Raw genomic sequence first — 16,275 nt, 5'->3', positions numbered from 1 at the left:
TATTGCCACCATTTCACCCCTCCCTTCACACACACACTCATATGTACATAATAGATGAAGTTAGAAATTTTTGTTTCTGAAAACCAGCTTTAGATCATCTTATTTATTTATTAGTACTACTGTTCAATTTATATTTTGGCTTGCAATTTATTATGCAAAAATAACATGCTCATATTTTATTCAGCAGAGCATTTGATTAGTGTAAAGCTTTATTTGCTGGCCTGTGTGACAGCATTTTGTCTAGTCTGCAGGCAACAGAAGAGATTCCAGATCATTCATAATTCTGACTAACTCCAAAAAAGAAAACTGTTAAAAGGCTGAAACTTCCCAGCATGTAGATGGCAGCAGGGCCTTCAGATAAATCCTAAGTTCAACTTCATTTTGTCTTGGATAGAATGACTTGTTACTTTTAACAATTAACAAGCTTTTTTTGCTGTCTTCCAATAGATTCTATATTGTTGCAGGTATTACATCACCCTGTGACAAAAAGATTTCTCTTTAGTGTCCAGTCTCTGAGGTCTCCTGACCAGTACTTCCACATTCAGAGTCTGCTTCTGTTTTCAAGAGTGATCTGCAGACTTTTTGTAAAATCTTTCTCATCTAATTCCATTGCATTTTATCAGTTTTTCAGGTATTTAGGTTCTTTTTTATTCAGGTCAATATAAAATACTTCAGGATTTGTCTTCCTTAAAGGTGCTACGTAAACTAAGTATTTCTGGTGTGCTCCCACAACCTGTGTCACCAAGCAAGACCACCTGACTTCAAAAGATGCTGATTAAAGATAACTCACAACATTTTCATTTTAAACATCTTTCCAAAACAATTGTAGAGTACTGAGTAAAAATTAAATTATAACCATTAAAAGGGGGAAAACAGTCCAGGAAGCCACAAATGTCCAAACACAAAAAAAATGTACTTTAAACAACAAATTATGAGTTAGATTTACTAGGAAATTATTGGCTCCAGTACATGGGTGGAGGAAACATAGTCTGACTAGTGCAAGGGGAAAGGACCAGCCTAATCTGTCCTGACAGAAGACCCTGAAAGAGAAAAACTCTCAGGTCTTCCACCCTGGTGCAGCCAGGATCCTCCTCAGGGCAATCCACATGTGGGCCCAGTGGGGTGGGGGGAGCCCCACTCCTGGAAAGAGAGGAAATTTGCAGTTGTCTCCCAATCACTTTGGCTGAGATCAAACATGGAATAAAGGGACCCCACAGACAACCTGAGAAATGCACATCTCTGTGAAGATACTTTTTCAAGGGAGGAAAAAACCACAAACCAACCAACCACCAAATATGAATAAAAAAAATTTCTCAGGGCAAAGGAAAGCTGTCTCAGCAGCATCACTTTTAAAATGGATAAAAACCCTTCTCAGAGCAGAAGACAAATCGGTGGCACCAGCTTTAACAAAGAGAGAAACCTTACTTAGGGCTAAGAGACAGCAGGAGTGGTAGGAGTACCAGCTGGAACAGAGATGCACATCAAAGAAATTAAAGCCCTATGGCTGAAGAAATCACATGGATACTATAAACTAATAATTTTAAATATTAAAAAACCCTTTTCATGCTGAAGAAAAGACACGTTGCAAGCAGGCAGCCCAAGGTTAGCAAGCACCGAGTGAGCACAGCCCCTCAGAACTAGAGACCTTTACCTTGATGGCTCCAAAGTAACAAAGTGAATTGTTTAATCCCTACCGGTTAAAGACACAGCTTGCTATGGGTTGGGTTTTTTTTTCCTCCTTTTTAGTTTCTGTTAAAATACATTTGTTAATCACACAGCAAACTTGTACAAAATGTTCTCTTTTGGAACACGGAGCGAAGCACAGCCTGTGTTTCACTCTGCACTGATGCAACAGCTTGATTTTCAGCAGGATTCCAGCTTGTCCCTTGCCCTAGACACCGGGCTTTACAGAGTTAAATTTAAGGTCTAATTTTCTTTACCAGTAGAATGTATCTCATTTGCTATCAGTGCATGCAGTATACTTTTTTGTCAACATGGTAATTCAAGGAGAAAGTCAGGCTCTCTTTGTTAGCAGATTTACAATGGTTTCTTAAAAAGACAGCTTGTGTATACCTCCTGCCTCACTAGAATACTTGCTTGCTCAGTTCCTAACAATGGCTCATTAAATTCAGTCAAACTAGTATGAAACTTACCTTCAAACAGTTTCACTTGCTGAACCCCATTCTCAAAGGATTTTCTAATCTGCAATTTCTATTTGAGACTTTGAGCAGGAAATTGGAGAGAAAAGAGCAAGGAGCACTTTCTGCAAAAACACCGAAACCAAACAAAACTTGATGATACCGTTTCAGAAGCAGAATAGATTTGTGTCACTCCTGTTTTGAAGGCAATCACACTCACAACATTTATTCTCAAAGCAGGAGCATTCACCAATGGTGTAATTAAGCTCATTGTGGAAGAGAAACCTATAGATTCTAGCAAACTTTCTTGGTTTTTTTCCCCTCTTGAAGTCTGTTACTTTGCCAATCTCCAGGAAAAAGGTTCAAACTGCACATGGCTCATTACTGGCCACTATGAAGTTCAACTGTTCATGGCCATTTCCTACCTCACCCTCCACAGAAGCTGAGATTTAGCTGGACAAACAGCAGCACAAGGACAGAATCTCCCCCTTTCTTCTACAAGTGAGAAAACTGGGATTTGTAAGCCTTCACAGGAGTCTCGATACATTTTTTCTCACTCTGTTATAGAATCTTCCCCAGCATTGAAACTGTGGCCAAAAGACTGAGGTATGTTTTATATGAGGAGGTAAAGAAGGAAAAGTTTGCAAATGACAGCCCCCAAAAAGGATAATAAGGGCTTTGTGTCTGAAATCATGAAGACTTGTGAAATCACACAAGTGTCACTATTATTTTTTTTTGCAGGAAATGTGCATGTTTCAATAACCTTTTACTGCCTAACACAGGATATGATTAAGAGCCCGTAGATGACCAGATAGTCCAACTAAGGCACCTTAATTAAGCCACAACAATAGGGCTGCACAGAGGACATTGTCTTTCCCATTAGCCCGTGTTTACGCCTGCCCCTGGACTCGGCGTGCAAAGCTGAGCATGTAAATGTCACTGCACAGCTAAATACCTCCACGTCACCCCCTGCCTGTCCTCCTCCTGCCACCAAGAAGGGCTCACCAGGGCTTCCCAGCCAGCCCTCACGTGAGCAGCACATCGCTAATACGGGCTTTATATCCCAGGGGCAGCTCGGACCACACGGGTAGCACAGCCAAAGTGCCATCTGGAAGTAATTCCCCATTATTACTTCTTATCAGGACTGCTGAGGGGTTTTTATTTATCAAGTATAAACGAATCATAGGGCAAACTGATGTATGCTCATTAAACTATGAAAACTTATTAGGTTAACCTTTTACTGTTCCAAATAGAAGTCTAATAGAGGTAGGCTGGATCACGCTAACCTACAGCATGAATGTGACATGCAAAAGAAGAAATAAGACTGAAATCTGTCTGAGTGATGCCAGGAAATTACATATTCTTCTTAAAGTAAAATAAACACTTGACAAAGCTGTTAATCATCCCTAGTGGAAAGGATTTACAGATTCAATATTAAGATGATGAGCTTCCCACTGGTCTTAGGAGCACTATAGTCAAATGAATCAATTTTCCTCTGAAATAATTTAGATAAAAATTACATTCACACTGAAGAATATGAATGGGTTGAATGCTAAAATGCCACTTTAAAAATGTGCCATCCCTCCAGTGAGCTCCTATTAGTTCGCAGTTAATATTTAGTATCTTTTGAATGAAAAATTCAAAGTCAGTATCTTAGATGTAAATATGTGTATCTGTAATGTACCACATACACTCATGGACTTTTTCCTCTACAGGAACAGTGGGCATAAGCCCACAGGATCTGCAGAGCCTGAATTTAAAAAAATATACATTTAAGACTGATTTTTAAATATCACTCGTGCCCAGACATTTCACATCAAACCACACTAAAGATCCGCTTCAGAAAAATAAATTTGCACATTAAATAGTAGAAGAATAAAGAATACATATTTATCTTGATTAAGATGATTTCATAAAAGCTCCTGACAATTAGAGGGTGGGTTTTCTCAGACATTTGAAACAATCCTTTGTTGAGAACATATTTGAAAATTTACCTGCAGTTAAATAGCATCTGGGGACTCTAGTAAAAAAAAAACCAAAACAAAACAACAACCAAACAATTGTTAGAAGTTACCCATTCAAAGAGAGAGGGGGAGAGAGAGAGAGAAAAAGAAAGAACGAGCCAGGGAGATTATAGAATTTAATGATTAAGAATGTGTGCAGTGCAGTATAAGTACATTTGTTTCCTTGGAAACAAACTAGTACTGTTGCACTGAAGAAATCTGTAAGCATTAAAAAATTCTGTAATCAGGCCCCAGGAGAACATATTAAATTTTTTAAAAGGGATAAATATTTGACATTCCTGGCCATTTTCTGACTGTACTTGTTGATGAGGCCTGCTGTCAATGGGTGGTGTTCCTGACGTTGGAGAAATGGATACGATGCGTGAACCTGAACAGCCAAGAGCAGGAGTTTAAAGGGCTAATCCATGTGGCAGGATCAACAACTCCAGCATCACCCAGGAAGATTTAGATCTCTTAAGTCACAAGTAGATGGCAAATGCAGCCAAATGCAAATCAAGGAGGAGTCCCAAGCCTGCAATCAAGGTTCAAAAGGGGAATTATGTAGAAAGAGGTCTAAAGCCTCTGCCTCAGTCACCCTTGGTTGCAGAAAGCAGCAGGCTGGCTCCAGGAAAAGGATGGGGTAATACTGTTCCTGTTTATGCCAGGTACAAATTATAACCTTTTTGGAACTCCTGAGCTTGATTAATTCAAATAAAACAACATGCTCTCATTTCTCAGGCCTTCCACTGTTTCACAACCAAACGCAACAGCTACTCCCAACTGCCCAGCAACATCTAGGGACTTTTTTACTTCAGTTTTGCTTGCAAGAAACAGAACCAGGAGTGCAAAGAAAGCAAAAAAAAAAAAAAAAAAAAAATATCAAGAGGCTTCCTTTTCCAAGCTGGAGCACAAAGATCTAGAACTGCACAAGAAATGTTACTTCAGTGAGCTGACCATTTGCAGACATAAATGACACCAATCAATTAGAAGACACATCAATCCTGGCTGGGTGGCTATAAACAAAATCTTTTTTCTGCTCACTTACTACATTACAAACTCAAGCCAGGCTGCAGAGCAACACCAGCCATGTCATTTGTCCTGGAAATCCATCCAGATTTTTTTTGTTACATGTTCCAAACCCAATATTCTATCTTGTAATAAAGGTATACAGGGAAAGGTGAGACTGTCTGATCGTTATAAAGTCAATTTACTTTTTGTCACCAGAGAAACAAGGGAAAATATGCAGATCAGATCTAAAAATACTAACACAGTGAGTTCATTTCAGCTTATCCCCGTTACACGAGACTGTAAGATGTGGTGGATGAGGCTTCATAGCTATGAGGAAATAATAATTGCCAAAATGATCCCTTGGTTTCTCCCGAGTGGAAACACTCATGACATGGGAAGTTGCACGGAACAAAAACATGGTAAAAAGGATTCTAGGTACAGGTCTTTCATGCAAGTGGAAACCTTGAAATTAGTTTCCAGGAGCAATCTTAGATGAGTAATCTCATGCTTTTAGAAAGAATTAGAGGAATATAAAGAGAAAGGTCCTGTTATCATTCCCTCCATTAAAAATATCTGAGCTACTTCTTTAACCTCATCACTTAAAGTCAGTGCATTAAGCCTCCACGTTTTAAAAAATTAGAAAATATTCTTTTTGCTTGCTTGGATACCGAACCCATGGCAGCAACTCCCATGGGGTTTGAAAAACAAACTAAGCAGAGCTCCAAAAGCTGAAGGACCCGAGGCTGTGGGGAGGGACTGAGGATGCAGAGGTGAGAGTCATCTTTGCAAGTGAGCCCTAACAACCAGGATTGCTTCACAGCCCACCTGCTCCCTGGCATTTGCAAACTTCCAGACTGCAGGCTACGGGAGCTACCGGGATCCTCTTTGATTCCAGTGATATTTTAATTATTTCAACATACTGGCTTAATTTCTTTTGACTCAGTGGTTCTCGGCTGCTCTTCAATATTTTATAGGGTTGTAAAGAGACAGAAAGCAAAGTGCTTTAATACAAAGTGCTTGAAAAGAGTCAGTTTAAAATTGCTAAACATGCCTTCTACTGTCACAAATCTAAAAGGAAAGAAACGAGTAATATAGTTGTATCTAATGGATAGAAAATAACTAGTTTCAAGGGAAAACTGATTTGCGGCCCACTTTCCTTCCCAAATCCATGACTGAAGTCATTAAACGCTGCAGAAGACCAAGAGAAGCTTAAGCTACCTATGTCTGGGTTTGGCATGGCTCATGGAATCACAGACCAAGCTTGAGAGGCACATCTGGAACTATCTTGTCCAAATCCTGCTCAAGAAAGGGCCAACCTTAGAACTAGAGGTGGTTGCCCAGGGATTTCTGCAATTCGGTTTGGAACATCTCCAAGGATAACCTCTCCTGACATCACCACCAGGCCCCTCTTCCAGGCTCAAAGAGAGGAATTTCAAGCTTGATAAAAAATTATGGCCTTTTTCTTTTTTAATTCTTTGCTTTCAGATCCTCAGGCTGATACTTTGATAGGACAATAAATAAAGTTACTTCCAAATAGATACACTAACCTTTCCAGTAGCTAATAACAGAAAACAAACCCCTCATTGCAGCTATCTCAGCTCTTAACACAACCCTGCTCTCAGCAAAGATACAAATCAGCTCAGAAAATCACCAGCTACTTACAGGGACTTTGAGAGGGAAAAACCCCATCCAAAACCAAATTGTGTTTTCCAAATTACACACCTGGCCATCATACTTGGCTCAGGCCTAACTCTTCCACTCCCAGAGAATCATAATCAGCCCTTCCTCTACTTCTGTCTGCTTAAACAAGTCTTACAGGAAAGGCAAATTCCCATTCCTCTTGACAAGGGAGATGATAAACCCTGCGTTCTTCCCAGGGACATGTTCATAATTTCCCTACAAGCAATTTAAAAAAAAAAACAACCACTAAACACAGAAGACCTAAAAAATGCAGCTTCTGTGATGTGTGTTTCCATGAAACAAATTAAGGACTCACCAAGCCTTTCCACATGTAATCATACCAAATATGTGTTGCTTTTAGATAAAGGCACATCAACAGTTTTGAGCCTTTTATGACAGTTTTGTTTTGCCACTTTTATGCAGATTGGCACTTCTTCCTTTGAACCCTTCTCTCTCTGACTACTCCTTCTGTATGTTGCTTTTCCCAAAATTCCTCATTCCTCAGGGTAAATTTGAGACAGGAGCCTCTGACTCCTGTATGCTGTGATTATCTATGGGAAAAGTAAAACTGAGCCAGCTCTAGGGAGAGCTTTTCCTTTGGATCTCTGCAGGGACCCAAGGGTATTGCTCCTTTGATACTATTTTTTTAAGAATCTTCAAGTCTGTATGTGTGCAGTGGAAAGTTTATTGTGATATGGCCATGTGGTAATAATGTATCAAAGTCCAGCATTAAAATATTTCCAAAAACATGAAAAACAGGCTGTTCATAATGCTAAAGAAGGACAAGCAAATTTGCTGACAATGTGGGCAATTTCCTGAAATCAGAGTTCATCTTGTAGCCAACCCATGTTCTGTAGGCAACAGAAACAAGCAAAGCATAAATCACTCACTCACATACACCATCTCCTCCATCCTGATAATCTCATGGTTTTCTGGATCACAACAAAGGAGACTGTGCTTTAGAAGAATAATAAGGGCTACTCCAACAGGCATTGAAAACAATGGAAAAGCTCCCATTGACACTAACTTCCAAGGGATGAATATTGCATCTGGCTGTACCACCACAAAGGTCTTAAAACAAGACCCTCAGTGACCTTTTTATCAGGGAAACACACTGAAGCCCAAGATCTCCTGCTAGTCATGACAGTCCATACCTTTAAAGCTATATAATGTATCATAACACTGGGGAAAAAAACCCGATTTGTCCTTTTTCACACCTTGCAAATCTATTCTGAAATTTCTCCTAATTTAATCAAGAATCTTTTATCTGCATTCTAATATTCTGATTTTTTAAATATGTAGACAGGTTTAGCTACTAGGGTATATAAGTAGTCCAAGTAACGTCAAGAATATATGTATTACAATAAGTTACTTTGCATTCTAATTGCATTAATATTTTAGAAATCACAGTGTGATATTATGTTTTGAAGGTCATTAAAACTTACCATACTCTTGGGGCTTTTTAACTACATATTTCAAAAAATAGTGGCAATTTCGTCTCACCCTTTTTCTGAATTTAAAAAAGCATCATTTAAATGTGGTTTCATTTTCTAGTTTGGTAAACAGCTGGTTCTGAAATGTTTTACAGCTTAAATCTTTTTTTTTCCCAGCAAGAAAAGAAAACTGGGGAGACGGGGGGTGCAAAGTAGGGACCTGTCCACCTACTAAATCACAACCTTAGACTGCTTTACTGAAAAAGAAAGAACCCTTTAACACAGGAAAACTAAGGCTGGATAGCAAATAAATTAGATACAGACACAAGATAATAGAAAGCACAGTAATCAGAAGACATGTTTTATTATTACAGGTGGAGATACTGCTGAAAAAAGTGTGGGAGAATGCCTTAGGGCTTGTTTTAAGACCAACATAAATGCAATACCTATATGTTTGTTTTAGCATCTTTTCTTGTAAAGATTTTTTTTCCCCTTAATATTTATTTTCTCTTGACATGTAAATCCTTCAATAAGCCTATTTTTACATGTGTTAGATACTTAGGAGGTAGCACAACCACGTCTGAAAGCCAGGTAATTCTTTTCCTTACAGCAATATTTCCTACAGCCCCCATAAAAACTTCCACCTCCATAATCTGCTGTAAAATCCAACGATGTCAAGAAGAAATTCTTGTATTGACCTACAGTAGGTTTCTAGATTATTCTCCTCCTCAATGAAATAGAAGCAAAATTCAGGTAAGAATTTCTGTCTAAGGTCTTTCTTAGAATCATAGAATAGTTAAGGTTGGAAGGGACCCTAAGATCATCAGGTTCCAATCTCCCTGCTATGAGAAGGGCCACCACCCACTAGACCAGGCCGCGTAAAGTCTCATCCACCCTGGCCTTGAACACCTCCAGGGGTGGGGTTTCCACAACCTCCCTGGGCAACCTATTTCAATCCCTTGCTACTCTCATGGTGAAGAATTTCTTCCTGATATCCTACCTAAATCTCCCATTGTTCAGGTTAAAACCACAACCCCTTGTCCTATCACTACTCTCTCCAGTGACTCATCTTTTGGGTCATGATGATTATTATTCTTCTGGGAGTCTGACAATCTGACCTGCCAAAAAGTCATGTGGGTACTTTTTTAGGTTCCACTGCTCAAATTGGAAGAGAAATGTATATTCATGATCCCTACCAGTATCGGGTTTTTTTTAGAAGGAAACACCCCTGCACTAAAAGATGTGTAAACGTTCCACAGAAGTTCACTTTAATGACTCAGATGACCATTAACCTGCTGCAAACCAATACAAATAATGATCTCAAGTACACACAAGGCAACTAAGCATAATTATACAGCCATGTAGCTGTTCTTTTGTCTTTTTAAATTCAAAATGGGAATAACAATAATATCCCATAGCATTAATTCCACCATTTTAATCAACAAGAGTCTTGCTAATGTACATATCTGCAGGGGAAAAGGAGGCTTAGACCTCCTTTTGGCTACATTTTGGCCTCTGTTCAACCACAGAGATTTCCTGTTTTATGAGTGCAAAGATAAGAGGCAGCCCATTAAAATAGTGACTAAAAATGTTCTTTAAAAGTTGAAAGAGAAGGCAAAATGAAATGTGAATATTAACTTCCAACACCCCCCCCCAATTTCTATTTTATACCAGCAGTGTTGAAGCAAAAATATTTCAGTAGCTTGTAAGTGAAGACTGTAAAACCTTTAAAAAGCTGGTATCCAATACAACTTCTACAAAGTTATCTTTTTAATTAGTGTATGACCTTAATATAGTTTCTATAACACCTTCCAGCAAATTCCTTTTTAAAACAATATTCCTTTTAAAAATAATTTTTAAAGTGAACACAAAGTGCAAAAGTTGTTACAGCAATTTTGATTATTCAAATTAATACCTGTTTTTGTTTTGCTTTGTCACAATTGCCTGAAAATTCTAGAGTCATATCTAGTTCAGGCAATCACAAGGGTTTTCACTCATTTCAAGTAAGAATTATACCATATGCCATGGCTGAAATTAGAATCTAATCAACAGCCAGTAACCCACAATGCAGAGACACAGACAGTTTAGATTAAATTCCTTCCTCTAACTAATATAGCGACTGATACGTTGGTAGCTTAATTGTGAAACTCTGCTATCCTTCAGTGTTAAGAAATAAAAACAAGAAAATACTAGAAGAAAAGCTGATGCACAAATGACTTCTACGGTTCCTTCAAAGAAAGATTGCTGAGAAACTTCCCAAACTTGCACACAAACATGAGAGCTTCTGTGAAGAAAGTAATTGTGAATATTCAGAAAGCCACTGAAGGCAGGACAGCGTAACATCTTCCCTCTCATGACCAGTTAGGAGGTATCCTTTGGTCTCTTGGCCATAGCCAAGATAAAAGCTCAACAAATGACAGAAGAAATGGTTTATGAGCCTCACAAACAGGTATTATTTGCTGTCTTTAGTTGTAGTGTAGTTCTGCTCTTGTATTGACAATTCTGCGACAACATTTAATTTTTAAATGCACCCACAGGTACAGGAAACAGGTTTAGAACTAACAGAGCTCCCACCAGGAACCTGTATCTCAATGGCTTATTCTGTATAGGAAACCTGGGAAAAGAAACAGAAACCACCTTTGTCGTCTCAAAATTAGCATCCCAAGACATCTAACTTTGGATACTGAAAAAGTAACCTTCAAAGCAAGTCAAATTTCACACAACCTGAGCTCAGCAAGGACAGTTTCTTCTGCCTCTCTGACAGCATGACATTGAATGACAGCAAATGCATGTCAGCCAAAAAAACCAAGGCTGCAACACTGGGAGGAGAGCTGGGTCCCAGCTAGGTCCACACTTCAGAGCAAGTAAACCAACCAAGAAGAAGCTGATAATATTGTCTGACCTATTTCAAAGGGAGAACTGAAATGAGATACTAGCAGCAATCTGTGTGGGGATGTTTTTGTCAGCACGGAAATACAGACCACCATGTCCCTTCCTCTTGAACATCTGACTTTGCATCTCCAAGCAACATACCCTCTTTTTGAAACTTCTCACGTGAAAACAATGAATACCTGTGTAGGAGCACTGTGTCCCTGGAAGGCCAGAGGAGATACTCTGCATGAGCACTATCAGGTCATTCTCCTGGACAGCAATAACTCTCTCCAACTGACTCCGATACTGAACCACTGTTTTCATTTCAAAACGTACCCCTGTGTTTAGAGGGAAAACCCAACATTAACCATTAACAGCAAAAGTCCACCAAAATATATTGCTCAAGCAGACAATGTTTTGCCTGATTAAGACATCCAGGAGGAGACAGGTAATGTGCATGTAAACACAGAACTTCTAAGTATCAATGAATCACCCTTTAGAGAAACATCTACCTGCATGAATAAAGCCATGAGAAAAAGACAGGTAGGTAGCAGACAAAGTGGAAGGGGTTAAATTTATCCAGCTAAATCAGGAAATACAGTGTAGAAAGGTAAAGTTGAAGGAATAGGTTTGTTTTAAACCTTGAGTCATAACACTCTTATTGAGGAGCCATTGATATGCTGATCACTGTGACAATACAGGGCACAGAGAATTTAAAACTTTACTCCTACATCTGATTTAGGGTATTGTTGAGCAGCAGTTGTTAGAATTTAGACAAATAACTATTCTTCTAGTCTATGTTTATGATATTTTATTAATCTTTCTACTATTACTATTATTATTAATAATACAAGAGCACTGTTTTTCCAAAGCTGCTTTGTGTTCTCACAGACATCCACGCTTTGAAGAATTTCCTTTCAAAATTATAAAATATTTATACAATAAATCATCAGATGATTTAAAATTAAATCATTCTGGTTGTATTTATGTTCATGAATCAAATGTGACTTTTCTCGCTTTACACAGGTCTGTGCTGTTTCCAACCTCAACCTTTGCAAGTGACATTTTCATTTAGAATCTTATCATTTCATAATTATTACCTTTCAGAACTCCTAGGGAGAGAACAAAAGCTTCCTCTTTGTATTTCCATTGTTATGTTTCTTTGAAGAAGAAATTAAATTTCAATCCCAGCCAAAACAAACTTTGCAAGTACAAAATAAATTAGAAATTACGTGAAAAAAATACCAAGCTGTGAAAGCTTAAGGCTGCCTCTCGTGAGCCCAGGTATACTCTAGATAATTTATGACTGTGTTTTCTTTGTGAAACCAGTGGACCAAGCTCAGCCTAATGAAACATCTCACTGAAGTTAATCCCAACTGCTACAACCTGATGCCAGGACTCTTTGTGATGCTAATAAAGGAGAGGGGCCCGTTTGTACCTCCAGGATGATTATTTACTATTTTTCAAACGATTGTTACCTTTTAATTGTTCTCCGAGCTGTCCAAAGAGGAGATACCTGATTATTTCTCGACTTCCTTGCAAAAAGTGAAGTCACACTGTACAAAATGCCCTATTTACATAGTTGCTACTAATGGCAATTCTTATTATCATTGGTTTCTTTTAATTTCATTCCAGTGGGCAGATTATGCTTTCTTAGGACAATGTCGAGGGCTCAGATTCATAGAAAAGGCAAAACTGCAATTAGCAGCACTAGTAAAACAGAGAATATTTGTGAGCCTGGAAGGCACTCTTTGCTTTTTCAGGGAAATTTTGACTTTAATTAAGGAAACAAACTTTGCATTCTCAAAGTGAAAGAAGAAAAAAAACATAAATTAGAAAAAAAAAATAAATCAGCTTGAAGTAGGAGGAGAGAAAAGAAATCAAGGGACCTGGAGAGTGTTCAACTCCCAGCAAGGGACAGAGATGTAAGTGGCTCCTGGCAGCCCCGTCCGGATGAAGAGCCGGGATGGTGGCACTCAAAGCCTGGCACAGAGTGCGGGCGTTGATGGGAAGGAGGGAGAGAGGCACTCACCTAATAAAACACTGGCACCTGGGCAACACATCAGCCTGCCTGCCCTCTTTCCCACGGCTTGGGAACACAGGTCCTTCAGCACACAGGAGGATTTTACAAGAGATTCGCTAACACACCTGGGGGTTAAGCCAGGAGGTGACACGGAGGTGGCAGGGCCACACGCCAGCCCCCTGCCAAACAGGCCCCAATCCTGCTTTGATTAAAGCTTGTGAGACTGTCTCATTTTAACTTGAGCTCAGCTGCCAAGGCTCACCAAAAGTCATCCATTCTGAGTTTAAGGTAGCTGCACAGTCCAAAACTATGAGCAAAACAGAAAAAAAAAAAATAAAAAATTTATTTGGCCTCAAAAAATAATTTATTGAAAATAAACGTTGCAAATCTACTTTAGTTCCCTCTGGAGCCTTGCAAAAAGAACCAATATTCATCTGATATATTTCGTGTACGACCACAGCCATCCATTAATCTTTGTGATTTAAGTTGCAGTTGTGCCTAAATGCCCTCAGCCAGCACAGAGCCCCTCGTACGAGGTGCAAACAAGGAGCAGGGTGGGTGTGGGAAGCCCCTGCTGCTCAGCCTTGCCACCATGACAGAGCTGGGACACTGAGGGGACACTGAGACATCCAACCCTCCTCAGCTTAGGGAGGAGGAGATGGATGGAGCTTAACTCCTTCATTATTGAGGTCTCCAACCAACCGTGTCCATCTCCATCTGGTTTTTTCTCGATAGACAACTTTGTCCAAGCCAAATCCTGGCTTAGTGCCTGCTGCAACATCCCATGGCACCCCTGCTATGGAAACCACCTTGCAGTTCCCATGCTTTTTCAATTCCCAGGTGAAACATCCCTAAATTTTTGCCCAGTTCAGGTGCCAGCCACAAGCCCGTTACTACTGTGCTATAAATGATGTGGGAAACTGCCCTGACCATGTGAGCAGGGGACATGTACAACTTAATTTTTAATCCTGTCCAGTGATATCACTGTACCAAGAGTGAAAAGAGTAAGATATTATTCCAGACACTAGATCATCTTCGTTTTGGATATACACTGGATTACGTAGGGGTTTTTTTACCCAATTAGGTTTCCCTCTTTCAGCCTAGGTAAAAAACCTAGGGGGAAATCCTTCTCTGTAAACAAGGTATCTCCCCCTGGGTAGAATCTGGCTCCTCAATATTTCTCACATACAATTTAAAGCCTGTTACTCTTCAATTTTTCTGCAATCCTGTTTTTCAGCTGAACTCTTATTATTTATTTTTTTCCCCCCAGAGAATAAGATGCAAATCTACTGCCATCAACTCCCTGTTTTTCAGAAGCACTAAGAAGTAAAGCACCTGGTATTTTTCTTCAGCCCCTATATATGCATATGCAAATCCAACAGCTTAACTATCTGCCAAACTATTTACCAAGTTTGTCGGGGAAACAGCCTCTGAAACAATCTTCTTTTCAAATAATATTCTACTGCTAAATTCTTCCTTTGAACGCTATTTTTATCTTTTAAGGAATATTCACCCTCACAGTCTGACTGCTTGTTAAGAAAAAAAAACAACCAGAAAAACAGTAAAATCTCACTGTTGGACTATGTTCTAGTGCCAGTGTTCAAACATCAGGATCCCAACAGTATCCCAGCGCCTGAAAAACATGTTCTGTTCTTTGAAATCTGCCCGGGGTTGTGGATGAGAAATTGCCAGTAGAAATTACAACATTTGCCATGACTAGGATGGGGTGGGTTTTTGCATTTGGACTGCATGAAACCATGGAAAATGTTGGTAGTAACAACTCCGATGGTATAAAAAATCACCAAGTGACAGATTTCAAGATTAAAAGGAAATATTAAAAATCCCTTTCAATATTTAAAGCTTACTTAACTAGTAGCACTTCACTTGACACTGACTCGTGTCATTTTCTTTCATTCCTCTTTTGATCCACGCAAAGCAGTTACACGATTGCAAATATCTTATCATGTCACCTTCTCAGAGGGATATGAGATGAAAGAACATTATCTCAAGCTGAGTGGTAAGTCCTGCACCAAAACTACGGGTGGAATCTGCATGATCTGAAGCTGAACGGGAGCAGGGAGGTGGTGGCACCAGGCATTTTTTTTCTTGATATTATGCATTGAGGATGGTTAACAAAAAGGGTATTATTTTATTAGGTCATCTCAGGCTACTAATTAGCCATTGAGATTTTATGCCAGGTTAGCTGAGCTTTTTGTCAACGTACAGGGATCATTCAAAATACTTTTATTTGCACGATTACAAAGTGGCAAACCATTGATACTGTTGTTTTGCCTGTTTTTAAACATGCAAAGGGCATCAAAAGGCCTATTAACATGAAATAGAATTAGCCCTCATCTGTTTTATTTTAAAGGGTCTCTTCCCCCACCCTCCTTTTTTCTTCCCCCTCCCCCCCTTCTCTCTTATTTAGAGAACTCAGTTCCTTTCCCATACTTGGTATGTAGTACATCTTTTTTTCTCAGAGTTAATTCTCCAAGTCTGGTCTGTCAGCCAGTATAAACACCACTTGATGAATGAGACTCAAGGTGTTTAGTCACCTGAAGCAGCTGTTTGAAGTAACTCTACACACAGCCTGAGGCCCGTGTTTTCACAGCTGTGGGAACTCTTCAAAAGCTTTCCCTCTTGGCCCGCTGCTTTGCTGTGGCTTTAGACTCTTAGTGCAAAATCTGGACAATTTCAAAAGGGCAGAATGAAACTAGAGACAGTAATTTTTGATGATTTGGGGGCCAAAAAAACGGCCTAGAATAAATAAATGAAGTACATTTGAAAGTGCTTTACCTAGGTGGGCTATATATCTAAGAATCGCTGGCTCTTCATGTGCCCATGCGCTCACTTGAAAGAGGAGACGTGGGGCAGAGGAACTGCTCTCTGTTTACATGGCAATATTTTCTCCTTCTTCTCTCACACAGCTATGTTAAAACTGAACGTTTATGGGCCTGGAAAGACACGTACCTGAAATAAACTCAGCAAGTTTTTTAAAAGTTGGAAAGCTCTCCAAGCTCATAAAGAGACCCGCAATGATTAGTGATCTGTGCTCCCCGCTGGGAAGCTTTGGAGAATTGGCCTCGCAGAGGTCATATGATTGCTTCTACTGGCTCAAA

This window comes from Apus apus, chromosome 6, assembly GCF_020740795.1.
Source record: "Apus apus isolate bApuApu2 chromosome 6, bApuApu2.pri.cur, whole genome shotgun sequence".
NCBI lineage: Eukaryota > Metazoa > Chordata > Aves > Apodiformes > Apodidae > Apus > Apus apus.
The sequence above is the reverse complement of the archived record's forward strand: the minus strand, read 5'-3'. Positions refer to the sequence as shown.